We start from the raw sequence: 22,228 nt of genomic DNA on the forward strand, positions 1-22,228 counted from the left end.
GTCTCTGTGTGAGTCTATGGGTCTCTGTGTGAGTTTATGGGTCTCTGTGTCAGTCTATGGGTCTATGTGTGAGTCTGTGGATTTCTGTGCGAGTCTGTGGGTCTCTGTGTGAGTCTGTGGGTCTCTGTGTGAGTCTGTGGGGCTCTATGTGAGTCTGTGGGTCTCTGTGTGAGTCTATGTGTGAGTCTGTGGATCTCTGTGCGAGTCTGTGGGTCTCTGTGTGAGTCTGTGGGTCTCTGTGTGAGTCTATGGGTCTCTGTGTGAGTCTGTGGGTCTCTGTGTAAGTCTATGGGTCTCTGTGTGAGTCTATGGGTCTCTGTGTGAGTTTATGGGTCTCTGTGTTAGTCTATGGGTCTATGTGTGAGTCTGTGGATCTCTGTGCGAGTCTATGGGTCTCTGTGTGAGTCAATGGGTCTCTGTGTGAGTCTATGGGTCTCTGTGTGAGTCTATGGGTCTCTGTGTGAGTTTATGGGTCTCTGTGTGAGTCTATGGGTCTATGTGTGAGTCTGTGGATCTCTGTGTGAGTCTATGGGTCGCTTTGTGAGTCTATGGGTCTCTGTGTGAGTCTGTGGGTCTCTGTGTGAGTCGATGGGTCTCTGTGTGAGTCTATGGGTCTCTGTGTGAGTCTATGGGTCTCTGTGTGAGTCTATGGGTCTCTGTGTGAGTCTGTGGGTCTCTGTGTGAGTCTATGGGTCTCTGTGTGAGTCTGTGGGTCTCTGTGTAAGTCTATGGGTCTCTGTGTGAGTCTATGGGTCTCTGTGTGAGTTTATGGGTTTCTGTGTGAGTCTATGGGTCTATGTGTGAGTCTGTGGATTTCTGTGCGAGTCTGTGGGTCTCTGTGTGAGTCCGTGGGTCTCTGTGTGAGTCTGTGGGTCTCTATGTGAGTCTATGGGTCTCTGTGTGAGTCTATGTGTCTCTGTGTGAGTCTATGAGTCTCTGTGTGAGTCTATGTGTCTCTGTGTGAGTCTATGGGTCTCTGTGTAAGTCTATGGGTCTCTGTGTGAGTCTATGGGTCTCTGTGTGAGTCTATGTGTCTCTGTGTGAGTCTGTGGGACTCTGCTGTGAGTCTATGGGTCTCTGCTGTGTGAGTCTATGGGTCTCTGTGCGAGTCTGTGGGTCTCTGTGCGAGTCTGTGGGTCTCTGTGTGAGTCTATGGGTCTCTGTGTGAGTCTATGGGTCTCTGTGTGAGTCTGTGGGTCTCTGTGTGAGTCTATGGGTCTCTGTGTGAGTCTGTGGGTCGCTGTGTGAGTCTATGGGTCTCTGTGTGAGTCTATGGGTCTCTGTGTGAGTCTGTGGGTCTATGTGTGAGTCTGTGGATCTCTGTGTGAGTCTATGGGTCGCTTTGTGAGCCACTCAAAACCATCACCTTACCCTACATTGCAGGGGTCACTAAAAAGATCTCCAAAATCCTGACTAAACACAAGATCCAGGTCCAATTCAACACAGTACATAAAATCCGTGATTTAGTTCCATCTGTAAAAGATGCTGTTCCAGACATACAATACCTGGGCGTTTACAAACTAAAGTGCCTCTGTGGTAGTAGCTACATTGGAGAAACCAAAAGACATATCTCGGACCGCATCCGCGAACATAAAGCAGACTTGAAACACGGTAGGACGAACTCCTCTGCCGTGGCAGATCACTGTTATAATTCAGTGGGCTCACATGACATTTACTTCTCCAAGACGGAGGTTCTTTGCAAATCAACCGGCTACCATGAGAGATTCGTTCATGAGGCCATTCACATATACAAGCACAGAGACAATTTCAACCGAGAAGATGGATTCTGGCTTAGTAACCACTGGAAAGATGTTTTAAATCATTTCTGTTCTTAATTAATTGTATTTTTACAATGACCTTCAGACCGCAGCTCTTTTGCCAGCATTGCCTCTTAATACCTCTCACACCACGGTTAATGGTATGGTTTTACAACATGGAGTATACTAGGGCCTCGCAGCTGTCTCTCTCCCCCTCCTCTGTTCCGACCATGGACGAACTCGTCCGTCTGAACGGGGCCCGTAGCTATCCGTGGTGCTAAAGTTGAGGGTAAGAATCCACCCATTTTTTCGCCATATAGCATTGTGATATATGACGACTTATTGTTGGTAGCTTAGCTGATTGGAGAATATAGAGTTTATTGATAACATTAAGGTAATTTATATTTTAGTTTTTATTGGTTCACTATATAGTACTGTGAATAGCTCAGATGTGTAGGCCTTGACTTCAACATAGTCATTTCTGTGACCAGTCACTAGCTAACCACTCAGTTATTTCAATGCTAAATTCGCCTAGTTATTTCAATGCTAAATTCTCCTGTTTGATTTGTACTAAGTGCCTCGGTGAATGTGAATGGTCTGACTTTAACGTAGCTATTTCTATGAGCAGTTACAAGCTAATCACTCAGCTATTTCAATGCTAAATTCTATGCTAATTCCATTGCCAAGGGGTGCCTCTGCGGATGTGTATGCTTTAACTTAGCTATTTCAATGCTAAATTTTATGCTAATTCCATTGTCAAGGCGTGCCTCTGCGGATGTGTATGCTTTAACTTTTAACATAACTATTTCTGTGACCAGTCACAAGCTAATCATTCAGCCATTTCAATGCTAAATTATATGCAAATTCCTTTGTCAAGGCGCTTTGTTCCTCTCACACAGCTTAAAAGCCGTGATCTGAACGTGGCTCTTTCACTCCAGCGCTGTCCTACCAGACAGTCTCGTCCCTTCACCTGATGAAGGCCGCTTGTGTTGTGGCCGAAACGTCGTGAGAATATTATTGTGTTATTTTATTTTATCAATTTATTATTTTATTCTCATTCTACGTGACTTTACCGAAAGAACCAAAGAAGAAGAGCCAAGAATATGAATCCCTGCAGTCACGAAAGCTTTAAATCAAAATATCATCCTCGTAGGTTTTATTGGGTTAGATCGCGTGAACACGTAACTGTGTCGTGAAACCTGCCACAATCCGACACAGCCAATTTGTAAGGTTCGTCACAAACGGAACATGCCAAGTCGTACTCAGATTGTTAATGTTGTGGCTTCGCTCCCCCAACACACCGGCGTGAGCTGTACTAGTGACGAATTGGCGTCTTCTGTTTACGTGACAAACCTTACTAGTTGGCTGCGCCGGGTGGTGGCAGATTTAACGACACAACATTTATATATAACCCCCCAAAATAGCCCCCTGTGTCATGGTGAAGAACTGTCTATTGGGTAAGAATGGCTCTTTCAAGCGACTCCAGAAGCGGCTGTGCAAGTGCAGTGGCCTTATTGACGATGGAGACTTATTCTTCGGAGGCAACACGTATTTATTACAGACACTTCACTCCGCAGTGGCTAATCTGATACTTGAAGAGGTAACGGCCTCTTCGCCCGTACTCTATAAGAGGGAAACGTTCCCCGAGCCTTAGCCCATGCCAGCTCCCTGGTTCTCTCTATCCTGGTCCTCTCTCGGGAGGCTGTCTGACCTGGCCCAGCTTCGGCGCAGGTCCCGATCACCAGCCACACGAGTCCGGCCCTCGGAAGGACATCGGCCCTCGTGGCTCTGGTGTCACACCCTGGCTTGCTTTGCCCGGCCCTCAGAAGGGCAGCGGGGCAAAGGAGTTCCAGAGTCTGGCTAGTCGGTCTTCATTCTTCATTGGCTCTTCATCTTGCTTGAGTCGAACTAAACCTCAGCTCCCCGGGTCCCACCTTTTATACTGTCCCTCACTGAGGGGCGGGGCTGGGAGTGATCACAGCGTCCCCCACAGTCCCCCAGGGTGGTGGCCGTAGCGGACGTGTTTGTGGCCACCGTTATACAACCGCGTGTCACCCTCCCGTAACGCCTCTACACGTGTTTGTGGCCACCGTTACACAACCGCGTGTCACCCTCCCGTAACACCTTTACACGTATTCATATTCTTAGTTTTTTCGGTAAAGTCACACCTCTACACGTACAACACTCTTCATGTGCAAGGCAAGGTGGTCTGACCCGGAGAAAGACCTGCAAAGATCACAAGCTCGCATTACAATTGTGGACTGTGGGGATGAGAATGTGTTTTTCTGTCTCCACCACCATAACCACAACCTTAGTAATGTGTGAACAACAGATCAATGTTGGTGACCCGATATACATGGGTTATCTCCACTGCAATGAAGGTGAGCGGTGCTGTTCAACAAAGCTGTAAATATATTTGTAGTCACTATACTGCAGTCTTTTTTTGGGAAGACTGGTTCCCATTAAGTGTAAAAATGGATCTCCCCTTCTCACGCATCAAATTAGAGCAGAAATGTAAATATATATACACACACACAGCAGATTGAGCAGTTGCTAACATTCATCATCCATATTTCATTAGAATATTTACCCAGGAAAGCACCACCGAGACTGAAGATTACGTGCATAGATCAAAATGAACGCTCTCACAGACACCACAGTGCTGCCCTGCAAGTCGGGCGTGCAGAGTTTTACGATCTCTGTGTGATCCATAAACTCAAAGAGTTGCTGTGTAAGAGGAGTGTGGGCACCGTACTCCGCTGATAAAAAAAGAGCTCCATCCTCTGCTTCACAGATACCATTAAAGCATTAACCTTGTCTATATAAAGTGTTTTAGAAATGCTTCACACATTTCTTCACTTGCTGGGAAGACTGTTAGAAAGTTCACAGACCTTCAATAATGCACACCATAAATTTCATCAATGTGGTATACTTTCATAAAACGTATATTTAAGCTTATTTCCATTCACATTAATGAATGGCATCTCGGCTTAAATAAAATGAATGTTATGCACACTTGAAGGTCAGAAGCTGTATTCCTGTATAATCATCTGTTTGAATGCAAAATGCAACCTATATGTTAACCTTATCCAGGAACACAAATCAAAGTGTCACCATTGTCAAATATACATTTGACGGCTCTTATCTGAGCTCGAGGGTGGAAGTTACACATTTATTGGCAGGCACCGATCTCTGCATAGGATGACTCTTCTATTCTATTTAGGATGTATAGCAAGGTTGGCTACGTACTGTGCGAAATGAGTTCAACATACACACATGAGGATTACAATAATCATAAGAACAACACGAATTATTTTTGTCCAGAATAGCCTCCTTGAGTCTCGAGATATTCGTGTCGAGAATACTGCCATTGGGATGCTGTGATGATGTTGATAGGCGCCTGCAAACGTGGGAGGAGCACCCGGAGAAGATTCCTGACCATCACGCTTCAAGGTCGCCCCTTCTTCATATTTCACCGTCACTCGTGGCCACATAGCGAAACGTTTTTCTGGATTTTGTTGTTGTTATTCCGCCTCTCACTGTTCAAATAAACGTATCATCAAAATTATAGACTGATCATTTCTTTGTCATGGGGCTAACGTACAAAATCAGCAGGGGATCAAATACTTTTTTCCCTCACTGTAGACTCAACACTACCATAGACTTAACACTACCATAGACTTAACACTACCACCCATAGACTCAACACTACCATAGACACAACACTACCATAGACCCAACACTACCATAGACTCAACACTACTATAGACTCAACACTGCACATACACTCAGCACTGCCCATAGACTCAGCACTACCCATGGACTCAACACTATACTATAGACTCAACACTGCCCATACACTCAGCACTGCCCATAGACTCAGCACTACCCATAGACTCAACACTACCACCCATAGACTCAACACTACCACCCATAGACTCAACACTGTCTACACACTCAGCACTACCCATAGACTCAACACTACCCATAGACTCAACACTGCCATAGACTCAACACTGCCCATAGACTTATGGACCACAACGCCTGTGTCACCAGACTTATCGACCACAACGCCTCTGTGTCACCAGACTTATGGACCACAACGTCTCTGTGTCACCAGACTTATGGACCTCAACGCCTCTGTGTCACCAGACTTATGGACCTCAACGCCTCTGTGTCACCAGACTTATGGACCACAACGCCTCTGTGTCACCAGACTTATGGACCACAACGTCTCTGTGTCACCAGACTTATGGACCACAACGCCTCTGTGTCACCAGACTTATGGACCACAACGCCTCTGTGTCACCAGACTTATGGACCACAACGCCTCTGTGTCACCAGACTTATGGACCACAACGCCTCTGTGTCACCAGACTTATGGACCACAACGCTTCTGTGTCACCAGACTTATGGACCACAACGCCTCTACGTGTACAAATACAATTTGTTTTTTTACCAATTCCACTTTACAATAAAATTGTAGACACGGCACAATATATATTTCTGAATCTTTATTTTTACCAACATTTTTAAAATATTCTCCGTTAAGGCAAAATTCTGAAATATTGGATTTTTAACAAAGTCTTGAGAACCTTGTATCTGAACAAGTTCAATTTGTGCAAATATTTTTTTTCAAACGTATAAAAATCATTGCTTACAAATATCAGCTCTATGTTTTCAAGTAAATACATTTTGGGTAGTGAATAAATTATAGTCTAAGTAAGTTACACATGACGAATTGTAGGCAATTATAGTTATAATCAAAGACATTTTTAAACAATCACGTGGTCCCTGTAGCCGCCGTTAGAGACACAAAATCTGCTTGAAAACAGTTCATCAACATATATGAATACATTGATTCGAATAAGCAGAGTTAATTTCCTATTTATGGCATGCCGGTTATGTGTCAGTTTTCAATATCAACATCACCTTATAAAAGAATTACATTTAAAATATAAGCGCACAACTTTATCAGTGATGAATGCTGCACTTTGTCGTTTTCATGCAGGGGGCGCTGTAAACCTACACGCGCCCCCTGCATGCGAACGACGGAGGTGCAGGGACAGACGTTCGATTACGTTGGAATCGATCTGCAGACGGCCAGCAGCTCCGTGTCGCCTTATCTCGATCCCGCAATCCCAAACAGGTGAAAGTCCGCATGGAACCGGACCCCCGGCAAGGCCGTCTACTTAACGACGAGAGAAAATTCACGCGAAATGTCCTTCTCAACGAAGTCTTCCAGATGTAAAATTAACTTTTAATGAAGAAATAAAATCATCTAAATCAAAACACAACACAATGCAAAGATGTTTCATTTTAAAACTTCAAAACGGAGCATGGGGTACTTGCGTGAATGCGTCCTTCGTGTGCAAATGTTGTGACTTTCCTGGCCTGAAGGCCGTCAATGTGTTGAACCCTTATTGGTGCACAGCGTCTCAACAACAGCAGTGGGGTTTGCTTCAACCGATAGGTAACGAACATCCAGACGTGAATCAGCAAGGAGCATTTCTAGTCCCAGTTAGACAAAATCTACGTCAACACGTAAGACAAAACTACAATTCGTGTTGTAGAGAATGTACCTCCTCCTATACGTGTAACTTTTAAGTGGTATGCCTTGTAACTGATGAATGATCCGAGCGTGCTCCCTATTTCAAAGACAATGAGTTGCTCCAGAGGCAGATGCTTCGTGAAAGACAAAAACACCATTTGACCTGTATCACAAGAACAATGGGTCTCACCTGAGTTCTCTGTACAGGTTACTTACAAAACACACACACTTTGTCCTACCATCACTTATTCAATGTTTGACCCTCACAGACAAAATGTTACATGTACGCGCACAATCAGACAAGTATTCATTCTAAATCATTGACGGGAATATTAACATTGAATTACTGCAGCAAAATTGACTGCATCACGTTACATCGTATTAACAAGAAGCTATTTTAAAAATACGCACCGTCTGCTTAACAGTGTATGTACAACGTACTATTGTTGCGTCATTCAAAACGAGTAGGCCGTTGCATGTTGGCGTCTGGGTCAAAATGTAGCAAATTCTAAACTACGCTACAAATAATAGATCACGGCGTTTCGATGGCAACACAAGCAATCGTCATCAGGTGGGACAAGCACAGCAGCAATAAGAGGAAACTGCTGGAGTAGGCGCCTACTACTTCAGCAGTTTCTCTTGCTGTGGTTGTCCCACCTGATGACGATTGCTTGTGTTGCCATCGAAACGCCGTAATCTGTTATGTTTCTACCCACGTGGTGACTTTACCGAAATAACTCAAGAGTGTGGATTCCTGCTGTCACGAAAGCTTCGAATCAAGATTGCCTACAAACTACACAACTGAGATGACGCATCAATCATCGCCCCCTACTGACAGGCTCTTGTCCACATGCAGGCTGGTGCAGGGCCATCACCTTGTGCCACACAGGGGCAGCTGCTACTTGGGGATGCTCTTCAAGTGTTTCAGACGAGGTACGACACAAAACTCCGAGTTGCTGAGGCGATTAAGCAAGCACGGTGTAAATGCAATTATTATAACATAGTGAATGATTGGGGGCTTATTGTCTCTCGCTCCTGGTTAAAGATCTACCCAACCCACAGGTCCACAAAGACTGGCCACTCTTACTCTGCAGGATGAACCTAGAAACTGAGTGTCCAACTTCACATTCTTGTCATTAAAGGCCTGTGACAAAGGTGCATCTATTGGAACGACATCGTCTCTGGCTTACACATCTACCGGCTCTCCACTTGACTTTGGATTGTCTCGGAGGAAGTCCACCCAAACCTCCACTTCCACAAACTGCTGGGAGTTGCATCGCTCTGCCTCACAGTCAGAATTCTCCTCCTGCTTCACGTTGCCTCCATCGATGTGAAGGTCCCATTTTGGAGTTGAATCTTCATCTTCACATTTCACCTTCACTTCTTCCCTCTTCACAATCACCTCTTCCCTCTTCACCATCACTTCTTCCCTCTTCACCATCACCTCTTCATATTTCACCTCGATAACTTTAAAAGTGTCCAAGCTGGGATTTTCTTCCGGTTCTTGTTTCATGAGGGATGGGCTTATTGTGGCACTTTGACTTTCACAAGCTGATTTCAGACTGCACTCCTTGTGGATCTTCTGATGCTTCTGTGTTCTCTGGTGTACTTGAAGATGTGGTTGCTGTGCAAACGCCTTCCCGCACGGAGTGCACCTGAAGGGTTTCTCTCCCGTGTGTGTTCTCTGGTGAATTACAAGAGGAGATGACTGTGCAAACGCCTTCCCACACACACTGCACTTGAAGGGTTTCTCTCCCGTGTGTGTTCTCTGGTGTTTTTTAAGAGTCGATGAATCTGAAAATGCCTTGTCACACACAGTGCACTTGAAGGGTTTCTCTCCTGTGCGAGTTCTCCGGTGCTGTGTCAAATTTCCAGTCCGATCCGTGCCGTATGCACGCTGGTCGCATTGTTGACTTGTCGTCCCGGCTTGCTGTGCTGAGTGCATTTGCTCCATCAGACCAGCGTCAGCTGCAGACAGAAAATAAGGATATCCACACCATCGACACGTCAGTATCGAGCCATGGAGGAATGAATATATACAGTCACACGTGACTTACATGTCTATATTCATTCATGTATTCATGACTAGCTGTACTACCCGGCTTCGCCCGGGACTTTGATCCACCACGTCCGGCCGCCTTTGTCTCCCCAGTGGCGATCTTCACACCACAACAGTTACTCGTTTGAGGCTGAGTCGACCTAGGAGAGGCCCAGAAGCGGTTCAAATAATCATCACCGGTGGTGGCCGTGAGCGGGAATCGAACTCGGGTCGCCGGGTTCATTGCGCAGCGTAGCGCTAACGCTACACTACAATGCGTTACGCTTACACACACACACACAGACAAAGACAAAGATCCCCCATATAGCCTTAACAGACTGTAGGGGCAAGTGCTGTTAGCGAGCACCTATGAAGGCCGGAACGGTACACGAGGGGGTGGGTGGCCAGCACCACGCCCGACCGCCTTTGTCTCCCTCGTGGCAATGTTTACACACCGCACCAGGTACTCATTTGAGGCTGAGTCGACCTAGGAGAGGCCCGGGACCGGTTCAGATAATCGTCACTGGTGTTGGCCGTGAGCGGGAATCGAACCCGGGTCGCCAGGTTCATAGCGCAGCGCGCTAACCGCTACACTATCGCTCCCCACACACACAGACACACACAGACACACACACAGACAACGCTAACCGCTACACTACAATGCGTTACTCTTCCACACAGACACACACACACAGACACACACACAGACACACACAGACACACACACACAGACAACGCTAACCGCTACACTACAATGCGTGACTCTTCCACATGCGAGGGTCACGTGACAGATTTGACGTCACAGCTCACTTGCCGTCCAAAAAATCTATACATTATTGAGTTCCCCTCCCCCCCTAAAAAAAACACAAAAGTGTATTTGTATAATGTTTGCACGGTGTACAGTCTGGAAAGTACCCACATGGCAAATTTCCAGTTTGTTGCATGTCGGGAAGTACGCTAAACATTTTGAACAGACACACAATCACAACTTTGCCTTTTATATATATTTGGAGATGCAGTGAAAAAGCTTTCCCAAAATTCATCATGCGGTTTCAGTTTTTTGATTTTCAGTTTGATTTATTTTGGTTATAGTCCCGTGAGCCATTCAGCTCTTGAATCGGGTGCAACCACAACAAGCAACAAAACAAAAACACGACCAAGAAAAACATCTTACAGTGACTATGTGTGACTGTGCAAACAGCACTGTCATGGCACGCAATGAGAGGGCAAATGTCAAATATTCCTGTAAGCTCTAGCATCTTCAACATTAATGTTGCCATAGAAACGTTGTGGGGTTTTTTGCTTCATTTAAAAAAGAAAAATGATTATCTGTTTTTATTTTATTTTCTATCTACGTGACTTTACCGAAAGAACCAAGAATATTAATTCCTGCAGTCACCAAAGTTTTAAGTCAAAACATTCACACACGTTGACAAAGCCTCACCTTGTGTTGTTGTGGGCAGGTCGCTTCTGATAACAAGAGCGGTATAGCAGCTCAAGCGGGCTTGGCCTGGTAACAAAAGAAAATAAAAAGTGCGTGAATATTTACAATAAAACAAAGTTACAAAGTGGCGAGCCGGGTGAAGACAAATTAAACTTAAGCGAGATAATTAAAGTAAACGCAATCAGGCGAGGGCAGGAGGCAAGGCCCTGCGTGGCTAGGCCCCGCGTTGTAAAGTTCCAACCTGGACATCGATTCCCATGCTCGCTGCTACTCAACTGACATCCCTACGAGAGAGAGGCTCTACCTTGGTAAACAACAACAACCACCACCACCACAACAACCACCACAACGATGAGAATTTCTCACCTCGGATTTCAGTGCAAGCGCGCACACGGTAGCTTCCTGTTACCTCGCGGCAGCAGGAAGTAGTATGACGTCACTTCCCTCCCACAAGCGGCTCTGTAACTGAATAAATTATGTTAATGAGGCCTGCCCATATGTCGAGGGATGGGGGCGTGGGCGCTGCACCCGTAGCAATAAACTCGCGACGGCTTTAACGGATACATTATGTTAATGAGCCACCAGTCACTGGGCGTAGCTTTGCCCAAATAAGGATTGCTACTGGACCGCTCAAGAGCGCGGTGGACGGGCGAGGAGTGAATACCTTGGTGACATGACGTCACTAGCGAGGTACACCTCACAGTGGCGTTTCACGCCGGAGGTAATGCAGAGTGGTGACGTCACAGAGTTGAAGTTTATTTAGATTCATTTTCCATTGCTCCCTCCCTTGGGTGTGTGAGCTCAGCTACAACAACGTGGACATTATTGTGTATACACTGTGTGTGTGTACACTGTGTGTGTGTACACTGTGTATACACAGTGTGTACCCTATGTGTACACTGTGTGTGCGCTGTATGTACACTGTATGTGTGTACACTATGTGTGTACACTATGTGTGTACACTGTGTGTGTGTACAGTGTGTACACTGTGTTTGTGTACACTATGTGTGTACACTGTGCATACACTGTGTGTGCACACTGTGTACACTCTGTGTGTACACTGTGTATGTATACTGTCTGTGTACACTGTGTGTACATTATGTGTACACTGTGCGTGTACACTGTGTGTGTGTGTACACTGTATACACTGTGTGTACATTGTGTGTGTACACTATGTGTATACACTGTGTGTGTACACTGTTTGTGTGTACACTGTTTGTTTCCACATTGAACCGAACCCCCGGCAAGGCCATCTACTTAACGTTGAGAGAAAATTCACACGAAATGTCCTTTGCAATGAAGTCTTCCAGATGTAAATTGATACAAGATTTTAATGAAGAAATAAAATAATCTAATTCAAAACACAACACAATTCAAAGATGTTTCATTTTAAAACTTCAAAACGGAGCATGGGGTACTTGCGTGAATGCGTCCTTCATGTGCAAATGTTGTGACTTTCCTGGCCTGAAGGCCGTCAATGTGTTGGACCATTATTGGTGCACAGCGTCTCAACAACAGCAGTGGGGTTTGCTTCAACCGATAGGTACGAACATCCAGACGTGAATTAGCAAGGTGCATTTCTAGTCCCAGTTATACAAAATCTACGTCAACACATAAGACAAAACTACAATTCGTGTTGTAGAGAATGTACCTCCTCCTATACGTTTAACTTTCAAGTGATATGCCTTGTAACTGATGAATGATCCGAGCGTGCTCTCTATTTCAAAGACAATGAGTTGCTCCAGAGGCAGACGCTTCGTGAAACACAAAAGTACCATTTGACCTGTATCACAAGAACAACGGGTCTCACCCGAGTTCTCTGTACAGGTTACTTCCATAACACACACACACACACTTTGTCCTAACATCACTTAATCAATGTTTGACCCTCATAGACAAAATGTTACATGTACACGCACAATCAGACAAGTATTCATTCTTAATTATTGACAGACATATTAACAAAATTGAATTACTGCAGTGAAATATCCTGCATCAGGTTACATCGTATTAACAAGAAGCTATTTTAAAAATACGCACGGTCTGCTTAATATTGGATATAAAACAAACTATTGTAGTGTCATTCAAAACGAGTAGGCCATTGCATGCTGGCGAATTCTAAACATTAGCGACAAATTACAAAACTGAGATGAAACATCAATCATCGCCCCCTACTGACAGCCTCTTGTTCACATACTCTTTGGTTCTTTCAGTAAAGTCACGTAGGTAGACAAAATAATAATAGATCACGACGTTTCGATCGTAACACAAACGGTCGTCCTCAGGCGGAAAAAATAAATGCAGGCCGGTGCAGGGCCACCACCCTGTGCCACACAGGGGCAGCTGCTACTTGGGGATGCTCTTCGAGTGTTTCAGACGAGGTACAAAACTCCGAGTTGCCGAGGCGATTAAGCAAGCACCGAGTAAATGCAATTATTATGATAACATAGTGAATGCTTGGGGGCTTCTTTGCTCTCGCTCCTGGTCAGAGATCTCCCCAACCCACAGGTCCACAAAGACTGGCCGCTCGCCCTTACTATGCAGGTTGAACCTAGGAACTGAGTGTTCAACTTCACATTCTTGTCATTAAAGGCCTGTGACAAAGGTGCATCTATTGTAGCGACATCGTCTCAGGATTACACATCTACCGGGTCTCCATTTGACTTTGTATTGTCTAGGAGGAAGTCCACCCACACCTCCACTTCCACTAACTGCTGGGAGTTGCCTCACTCTGCCTCACAGTCAGAATTCTCCTCCTGCTTCACGTTGCCTCCATCGATGTGAAGGTCCCATTTTGGAGTTGAATCTTCATCTTCACATTTTACCTTCACTTCTTTGCTCTTCACCATCACCTCTTCACATTTCACCATCAACTCTTCATATTTCACCTCGGTTCCTTTACAGTGTCAAAGCTGGGATTTTCCTCCGGTTCTTGTTTCATGAGGGATGGGCTCATTGCGGCACTTTGACTTTCACAAGCTGATTTCAGACTCCACTCCTTGTGGATCTTCTGATTCTTCTGTGTTCTCTGGTGTACTTGAAGATGTTGTTGCTGTGAAAACGCCTTCCCACACACAGTGCACTTGAAGGGTTTATCTCCCATGTGTGTTCTCTGGTGTCTTTGACGATTTGATGAACGTGCAAACGCCATCCCGCATAGAGTGCACCTGAAGGGTTTCTCTCCCGTGTGTGTTCTCTGGTGTACTTTAAGATGTGGCAACTGTGCAAACATCATCCCGCACAGAGTGCACCTGAAGGGTTTCTCTCCCGTGTGTGTTCTCTCGTGTATTTGAAGATGTGACACATGTACAAAGGCCATCCTGCACAGAATGCACCTGAAGGGTTTCTCTCCTGTGTGTGTTCTCTGGTGTACTTTAAGATGTGGTGACTGTGCAAACGCCTTCCCACACACAGTGCACTTGAAGGGTTTCTCTCCTGTGTGTGTTCTCTGGTGTTTTACAAGAACAGATGACTGTGAAAATGCCTTCCCACACACACTGCACTTGAAGGGTTTCTCTCCTGTGTGTGTTCTCTGGTGGGTCTGAACAACTGATGAATGTGCAAACGACTTCCTGCACAAGGTGCACCTGAAGGGTTTCTCTCATGTGTGTGTTCTCTGGTGGGTCTGAAGAACTGATGGCCGTGCAAATGCCTTCCCACACACAGTGCACTTGAAGGGTTTCTCTCCTGTGTGTGTTCTCTGGTGGGTCTGAAGAACTGATGCCCATGCAAATGCCTTCCCACACACAGTGCACTTGAAGGGTTTCACTCCTGTGTGTGTTCTCTGGTGGGTCTGAAGAACTGATGGCCATGCAAATGCCTTCCCACACAGTGCACTTGAAGGGTTTCTCTCCCGTGCGTGTTCTCTGGTGTTTTTTCAGAGCAAATGAATTTGCAAACGCCTTCCCACACACAGTGCACTTGAAGGGTTTCTCTCCCGTGTGTGTTCGCTGGTGTCTTTTAAGAGCAAATGACTGTGAAAATGCCTCCCCACACACACTGCACTTGAAGGGTTTCTCTCCCGTGTGTGTTCTCTGGTGTCTTTTAAGAGCAGATGACGGTGAAAATGCCTTGTCACACACACTGCACTTGAAGGGTTTCTCTCCTGTGCGAGTTCTCTGGTGCTGTGTCAAATTTCCAGTCCGATCCGGTGAGTGCCTTTGCTCCATCAGACCAGCGTCAGCTGCAGACAGAAAATAAGAATATACACACCATCTACACGTCAGTATCGAGGCACAGAGGAATGCATATATACACAGTAACACGTGACTTACACGTCTATACTTATTCATATATTCATGATGCAGTGAAAAAGTTTCCCAAATTCCTCACACGGGCTGTGATGGCACACAATGAGAGGGCAAATGTCATAAACATGCCTCGAAGCCGTCGTATCTTCAAAATGAATGTTCACCCAAAACTCTAAGTACACAATTTCGGCTGTCTGGCTACGAAAGGAATATTTATAAGAGCTAAATTCAGCTGACATAGCAAAGGGTGTTGAAAACAATACTATTTGTGTTATGCAGAAATGCATAAATTAATGTTCAATCGCAACTTAGAGGTGTGAATCCAGGCTCAGATGTCCTTAAATGCTGGGATGAACAGTTACGACTTCAGCTGAATGTGCGTGCTGTGTTAACTTCCTGTTTCCATTCTTATAAAGAGTTCCAGAGGAAAACAAAAGTAAACTACTGTTATGATATAACTTCCGTGTTCAATAGAGTTAATAGACTTTACTGCAAACACAAACTTGACACTGTCACACACTGCCATGAGTAAACAGGTGGTGGGGTGACCAGCACCATGCCTGGCCACCTTCATTTGCTCAGCATTAATTCTTCCTCACTCCACCAAGTAATGAATCGAGGATCATCAACATAGCCGAGGCTATCCATGTCTCTGTCTCTCTCTCCCCATGGTGAAGGTGTTCCCCTCCACACATTCAGAGTCAACAGCGGCACGCGCTTAGCGTCTTTGACCGATAGATACATTGACGCATGTATTGTTGGTTCTTTCAGTAATGTCGCGTAGATAGAAAATCAAAATAACAAATTAAATTTAATAAGATAAAGACCACTTGTGTTGCGATCGAAACCTCGTGGGTTTTTTGCTTTATTTAAATAGTTTTTTTTATCTGTTATTTTATTTTCTATCTACGTGACTTTACCGAAAGAACCAAGAATATTAATTCCTGCAGTCACCAAAGTTTTAAGTCAAAACATTCACACACGTTGACAAAGCCTCACCTTGTGTTGTTGTGGGCAGGTCGCTTCTGATAACGAGAGCGGTATAGCAGCTCAAGCGGGCTTGACCTGCTAACAAAAGAACGAAAATAAAAACTGCGTGAATATTTACAATAAAACAAAGTTACAAAGTGGCGAGCCGGGTGAAGACAAATTAAACTTAAGCGAGATAATTAAAGTGAACGCAATCAGGCGAGGGCAGGAGGCAAGGCCCCGCGTGGCTAGGCCCCGCGTTGTAAAGTTCCAACCTGGACATCGATTCCCATGCTCGCTGCTACTCAACTGACATCCCGACGAGAGAGAGCGAGGCTCTACCTTGGTAAACAACAACCACCACCACCACAACAACAACCACAATCGCAATGAGAATTTCTCCCCTCGGATTTCAGTGCAGGAAGCGATAGCTTCCTGTTACCTCGTGACGCCACGCGGCAGCAGGTGACATGACGTCACTTCCGGAGTACGAGACACGCTCCTCCCACAATGAGCAGCTCCGTAAACAAATTAGAGTATGATTAAATTATGTTAATGTACCATTCGATATATTGTAGGTGCTGAACCCGTCGCAATAAATTCGCGTCGGCTTCAAAGAATTACATTATGTTAATGAGCCGCCAGTCACTGGGCGTAGCTTTGCCCAAATAAGGATTGCCACTGGACCAATAACGGCAGTGACCCAAGCGGAGGTGACGTCACGTTCAAGAGCGTGGTGGACGGGGGAATACCTTGGTGACATGACGTCACTAGCGAGGTACACCTCCCCCTGGCGTTTCACGCCGATGAGGTAATGCAGAGTGGTGATGTCACAGAGTTGGAGTTTAAGTTGATTTAGATTCATTTTCCATTGCTCCCTCCCTTGGGTGCGTGAGCTCAGCAACAACGTGGACATTATTGTGTATACACTGTGTGTGTGTACACTGTGTGTGTGTACACTGTGTATGTGTACACTGTGTGTGTGTGTACACTGTGTGTGTGTACACTGTGTGTGTACACTGTGTCACTGTGTGTGTACACTGTGTGTGTACAGTGTGTGTATGTACACTGTGTGTACGTATATACATTGTGTGTACACTGTGTGTGTACACTGTGTCACTGTGTATACACTGCGTGTGTATACACTGTGTGTACACTGTGTGTATACACTGTGTCACTGTGTCACTGTGTGTCGCTGTGTGTGTCACTGTGTGTCACTGTGTGTCACTGTGCCTGGCACAAGCGTCGTGGAGACGTCACCGCCACTTAGTGGCGAATGGCGGTTGTTATGTCACTGTGTCACTGTGTGTACACTGTGTGTGTACACTGTGTGTCACTGTGTCACTGTGTGTCACTGTGTGTGCACACTATGTGTCACTGTGTCACTGTGTGTGTGCACTGTGTGTGTGTACACTGTGTGTGTGTGTACACTGTGTATACACTGTGTGTGTACACTGTGTGTGTACACTATGTGTATACACTGTGTGTCGCTGTGTCACTGTGTGTGTGTCACTGTGCCTGGCACAAGCGTCGTGGTGACGTCACCGCCACTTAGTGGCGAATGGCGGTTGTTGTGTCACTGTGTCACTGTGTGTCACTGAGTGTGTACACTGTGTGTGTGTACACACACAGTGTACACACACACAGTTTACACTGTGTGTGTGTACACTGTGACAGTGTGTACACTGCGTGTGCAGTGTCACTGTGTGCCACTGTGTGTGTGTACACTGTGCACACTGTGTGTGTATACACTGTGTATGTACCCTGTTTGTGTCCACATTGAACCAAACCCCCGGCAAGGCCATCTACTTAATGACGAGAGAAAATTCACACGGAATGTCCTTTTCAATGAAGTCTTCCAGATGTAAATTGATACAAGCTTTTAATGAGGAAATAAAATCATCTAATTCAAAACACAACACAATTCAAAGATGTTTCATTTTAAAACTTCAAAACGGAGCATGGGGTACTTGCGTGAATGCGTCCTTCGTGTGCAAATGTTGTGACTTTCCTGGCCTGAAGGCCGTCAATGTGTTGGACCCTTATTGGTGTACAGCATCTCAACAACAGCAGTGGGGTTTGCTTCAACCGATGGTTACGAACATCCAGACGTGAATCAGCAAGGAGCATTTCTAGTCCCAGTTAGACAAAATCTACGTCAACACGTAAGACAAAACTACAATTCGTGTTGTAGAGAATGTACCTCCTCCTATACGTGTAACTTTCAAGTGGTATGCCTTGTAACTGATGAATGATCCGAGCGTGCTTCCTATTTCAAAGACGATGAGTTGCTCCAGAGGCAGACGCTTCGTGAAACACAAAAGTACCCTTTGACCTGTATCACAAGAACAACGGGTCTCACCCGAGTTCTCTGTACAGGTTACTTCCAAAACACACACACACTTTGTCCTAACATCACTTATTCAATGTTTGACCCTCAGAAAAAAATGTTACATGTACGCGCACAATCAGACAAGTATTAATTCTAAATCATTGACGGGCATATTAACAACATTGAATTACTGCAGCGAAATTGACTGCATCACGTTACATCGTATTAACAAGAAGTTATTTTACAAATACGCACCGTCTGCTTAACAGTGTATGTACAACGTACTATTGTTGCGTCATTCAAAACGAGTAGGCCGTTGCATGCTGGCGTCTGGGTCACAATGTAGCAAATTCTAAACATTACGCTACAAATAATAGATCACGGCACTTCGATGGCAACACAAGCAATCGTCATCAGGTGGGACAAGCACAATAAGAGGAAACTGCTGGAGTAGGCGCCTACTACTTCAGCAGTTTCTCTTGCTGTGGTTGTCCCACCTGATGACGATTGCTTGTGTTGTGATCTAAACGCCGTGATCTGTTATGTTTCTACCCACGTGGTGACTTTACTGAAAGAACTCAAGAGTGTGGATTCCTGCAGTCACGAAAGCTTCGAATCAAGATTGCCTACAAACTACACAACCGAGATGACGCATCAATCATCGCCCCCTACTGACAGGCTCTTGTCCACATGCAGGCCGGTGCAGGGCCACCACCCTGTGCCACACAGGGGCAGCTGCTACTTGGGGATGCTCTTCGAGTGTTTCAGACGAGGTACGACACAAAACTCCGAGTTGCCGAGGCGATAAAGCAAGCACCGTGTAAATGCAATTATAACATAGTGAATGCTGGGGGGCGTATTGTCTCTCGCTCCTGGTTAGAGATCTACCCAACCCACAGGTCCACAAAGACTGGCCGCTCTTACTCTGCAGGTTGAACCTAGCAACTGAGTGTCCAACTTCACGTTCTTGTCATTAAAGGCCTGTGCCAAAGGTGCATCTATTGGAGCGACATCATCTCAAGCTTACACATCTACCGGGTCTCCACTTGGCTTTGTATTGTCTCGGAGGAAGTCCACCCACACCTCCACTTCCATAAACTGCTGGGAGTTGCCTCGCTCTGCCTCACAGTCAGAATTCTCCTCCTGCTTTACGTTGCCTCCATCGATGTGAAGGTCCGATTTTGGAGTTGAATCATCTTCACATTTTACCTTCACTTCTTTGCTCTTCACCATCACTTCTTCCCTCTTCACCATCACCTCTTCATATTTCACCTCGATACCTTTAAAAGTGTCCAAGCTGGGATTTTCGTCCGGTTCTTGTTTCATGAGGGATGGGCTCATTGCGGCACTTTGACTTTCACAAGCTGATTTCAGACTCCACTCCTTGTGGATCTTCTGATGCTTCTGTGTTCTCTGGTGTACTTGAAGATTTAATGAATGTGCAAATGCATTCCCGCACACACTGCACTTGAAGGGTTTCTCTCCCATATGTGTTCTCTGGTGTTTTTCAAGAGCAGATGACCGTGAAAATGCCTTCCCACACACACTGCACTTGAAGGGTTTCTCTCCAGTGTGTGTTCTCTGGTGTTTTGTAAGAGTAGATGAATCTGAAAATGTCTTCCCACACACACTGCACCTTAAAGGTTTCTCTCCTGTGTGTGTTCTCTGGTGTGTTTTAAGAGCAGATGACCGTGAAAATGCCTTCCCACACACACTGCACTTGAAGGGTTTCACTCCCGTGTGTGTTCTCTGGTGTGTTTTAAGAGTAGATGAATCTGAAAATGCCTTCCCACACACACTGCGCCTGAAGGGTTTCTCTCCCGTGTGTCTTCTCTGGTGTTTTTTAAGAGTAGATGAATGTGAAAATGTCTTCCCACACACAGTGCACTTGGAGGGTTTCTCTCCCGTGTGTTCTCTGGTGTGTTTTAAGAGCTGATGACCATGAAAATGCCGTCCCACACACACTGCATTTGAAGGGTTTCTCTCCCGTGTGTGTTCTCTGGTGTGTTTTAAGAGCAAATGAATCTGAAAACGTCTTCCCACACACACTGCACTTGAAGGGTTTCTCTCCCGTGTGTGTTCTCTGGTGTCTTTGAAGATGAGATGAATCTGAAAATGCCTTCCCACATAGAGTGCACCTGAAAGGTTTCTCTCCCGTGTGTGTTCTCTGGTGTGTTTTAAGAGCAGATGACCGTGAAAATGACTTCCCACACACACTGCACTTGAAGGGTTTCTCTCCCGTGTGTGTTCTCTGGTGTGTTTTAAGAGCAAATGAATCTGAAAATGCCTTCCCACACACACTGCACCTGAAGGGTTTCTCTCCCGTGTGTGTTCTCTGGTGTTTTTTAAGAGTAGATAAATCTGAAAATGCCTTCCCACACACACTGCACTTGAAGGGTTTCTCTCCCGTGTGTGTTCTCTGGTGTTTTACAAGATCAGATGACTGTGCAAATGCCTTCACGCACACACTGCACTTGAAGGGTTTCTCTCCCGTGTGTTCTCTGGTGTTTTACAAGATTATATGACTGTGTAAACGACATCCCGCACATCGTGCACCTGAAGGGTTTCTTTCCCGTGTGTGTTCTCTGGTGGTTCTGAAAAACTGATGGCCATGCAAATGCCTTGTTACACACAGTACATTTAAAGGGTTTCTCTCCTGTGTGAGTTCTCTGGTGCCGTGTCAAATTTCCAGTCCGATCCGTGCTGTATGCACGCTGGTCGCATTGTTGACTTGTCGTACCGAGCTGCGCTGAGTGCCTTTGCTCCATCAGACCAATTCTGCAGAGGAAGCGTCAGCTGCAGACAGAAAAAAAAGAATATCCACAACATCTACACGTCAGGCACAGAGGAATGCACACGAGACTTACACGTCTATACTTATTAATATATTCATGATGTAATGAAAAGTTTCCCAAATTCATCAGATTTGATGAACGTGCAAACGCCTTCCCACACAGAGTGCACCTGAAGGGTTTCTCTCCACGGGCTGCTATGGCACACAGTGAGAGGGAAAATGTCATTAATCTGCCTGGAAGCCTTCATATCTTTAAGATGAATGTTAACCCAAAACTCTAAGCACACAATTTTGGCTGACTACAAAAGGAATATTTACGAAAGCTAAATTCGGCTGACATAGCAAAGGGTGTTGAAAACAATACTATTGCTGTTATGCAGAAATGAATTAATTAATGTTCAATCGCAACTTAGAGGTGTAAATCCAGGCTATGTCCTTGAACGCTGGGATGAACAGATCCGACTTCAGCTGCATGTGTGTGCTGTGTTCACCTCTTGTTTCCATTCGTATAAAGAGTTCCAGAGGAAAACAAAAATAAACTATTGTTTTGATATAACCTCCATGTTTAACAGAGTTAATAGACTTTACTGCAAACACAAACTTGACACTATCACACACTGCCATGAGTAAACAGGTGGTGGTGGTGTGACCAGAACCATGCCTGGCCACCTTCATCTGCTCAGCATTAATTCTTCCTCACTCCACCAAGTAATGAATCGAGGATCAATCAACATAGCCGAGGCTATCCGTGTCTCTGTCTCTCTCTCCCCGTGGTGAAGGTGTTCCCCTCCACACATTCAGAGTCAACAGCGGCACGCGCTTAGCGTCTTTGACCGATAGCTACATTGATACACGTATTGTTGGTTATTTCAGTAAAGTCACGTAGATAGAAAATAAAAATAACAGATTAAATTCAATAAGATAAAGACCACTTGTGTTGCGATCGAAACGTCGTGGGTTTATTGTTTTATTTTTTCATGTATTTTTATTATTTTATTTTCTATCTACGTGACTTTACCGAAAGAACCAAGAATATTCATTCCTGCAGTCACCAAAGTTTTAAGTCAAAACATTCACACACGTTGACAAAGCC

General features: G+C 45.3%; 1 pseudogene; it reads right to left on the reverse strand.

The window, feature by feature from the left end:
- Nucleotides 1–4,612: 4,612 nt before the first annotated feature.
- LOC142910244 (uncharacterized) lies at nt 4,613–20,890 on the reverse strand (annotated as a pseudogene).
- Between the last annotated feature and the right edge of the window lie 1,338 nt (nt 20,891–22,228).

This window comes from Petromyzon marinus, unplaced genomic scaffold (genome assembly GCF_048934315.1).
Source record: "Petromyzon marinus isolate PM22_M1 ecotype Great Lakes invasive population unplaced genomic scaffold, UKy_Petmar_22M1.pri1.0 PM_G_Scaffold_14, whole genome shotgun sequence".
Classification (NCBI taxonomy): Eukaryota; Metazoa; Chordata; class Hyperoartia; order Petromyzontiformes; family Petromyzontidae; genus Petromyzon; species Petromyzon marinus.